The following is a 1,599-nucleotide window of genomic DNA, read 5'->3' as shown; positions in this document are numbered from 1 at the left end:
AAGAAGCACAGAAGATCCTCTGGCACTGCCATGGATCACAGTATGGAGGACATTTTGGAAGTGAGCGAACAGCCACAAGAGTCCTTCAATGTGGCTTCTACTGGCCTACTCTCTATAAAGACTCCTGAGTGTTTGTACTTAATTGTGACAGTTTCCAAAGATCTGGCAATCTGCCTCACAGTTATGCCATGCCTCAACAAGGGATCTTAGAGATTGAGTTATTTGATGTATGGGGTATTGACTTCATGGGGCCATTCCCACCATCATACTCAAACACTTATATTCTGGTGGCAGTGGATTATGTATCCAAATGGGTAGATGTTGAGTTAAGAAATTAACTAAATTAATTAGTGATGACAAACATTATTTTTGGGCAAAATAAATAATTAGTGTTAAGTGTCAATAATTATATGTTGCTAATTATTTATTATATATTACAGGCCAAAACTTAGTTCAGCAGCCCAAATTAGTATGAAAATAATATAGCAAGGCTGGTGAGTAAATAAATAAACAAAGCCCATGAGGAAACAAGGCTGAAAAATCAAAACGGGCAAAAAAGAAGTGATCCGATCCAAGCCCGTGTCCATCAATTCAAGTTGATCCAAGCTTCTCACACAAGATTGAAGTCCTCATTCCCTCTCACTTGCTTTTACCAAAGCAACGTCCCTCTCCTCTCTAATCAAGTCAAATCATGGCATCAGAAAAGTAAGAAAGAGAAAGAGAGAAAAAGGTTCCTCCCTAAGCTAAGTAACCAAAGAAGCAAGAGAGATAGTTGAAGCTTGAAGCACAGAAGCTAAAACAGAAACTCCAAGCTAAATCAAGCGTAAGAAAGGTAATCCATCTCATCTTGCATGCATCAGATCTTCATCCTTTCTTTCCAACTCTCTGCTCTATCCGAAAATGGCATTCAAGGGAAAAGTTGATCTATGTTCTTCACTGCTACAAATCCACGGTCACAAAAGATTCTTGGGGACCAAGTTGCATCTCTATGGTTCAGATTTGGTTGACCATTGGAAGACAATTTCAGTTATTCCTTCATGGCTTTCAGTCAAGTTGGAAAAGTCAGAAGCAAAGGGTCTACTTTGATGTTTGAGAAGAAAAAGTGAGCTTGTGGGTTGGTAAAGCTCAAGGCTCAAGGTGTTGACCTTGGAAGAAGAACCAAGGAACATGCAAGGAGATAAAAAGAAGCTTGTTGTTCATTCAGAGGCAAGGAGAGAAAATCAGAGTTTGAGAGTTGTGTTCTGTGAAGTATTCCCTGTGAAGTTCCTCTACTTGGATAATGCTCTCTATCAAAGAAGCATTCGGCCAATACTGAAGAACTAAATCAGAGGTTTGCAAAGCTATTTTTTCACATAGCAAAAGAGGCTATTGATGAAGTCAATCTCCTTCATGTTTTACTAATTGTAATGTACTTTTCTAAGTTTATCTTTCTGTAATTTCTTGTAAGAAAAGGCATTGTGAGAAAGCTAAAGAAAAAGCCATGAGTGAAAAAAGTCTGAGAGATGCACTTGAGAGAAAAGCCTAGAGTTATTTTCTGATTTCTTTAGGTATGTCTATGTCTTGTATCTTGTACCTGTAAGGTATCCCTTTCTTAGTTGG

This window comes from Arachis stenosperma, chromosome 7 (assembly GCF_014773155.1).
Source record: "Arachis stenosperma cultivar V10309 chromosome 7, arast.V10309.gnm1.PFL2, whole genome shotgun sequence".
NCBI classification, from domain to species: domain Eukaryota; kingdom Viridiplantae; phylum Streptophyta; class Magnoliopsida; order Fabales; family Fabaceae; genus Arachis; species Arachis stenosperma.
Note: the sequence above shows the minus strand (reverse complement) of the source record.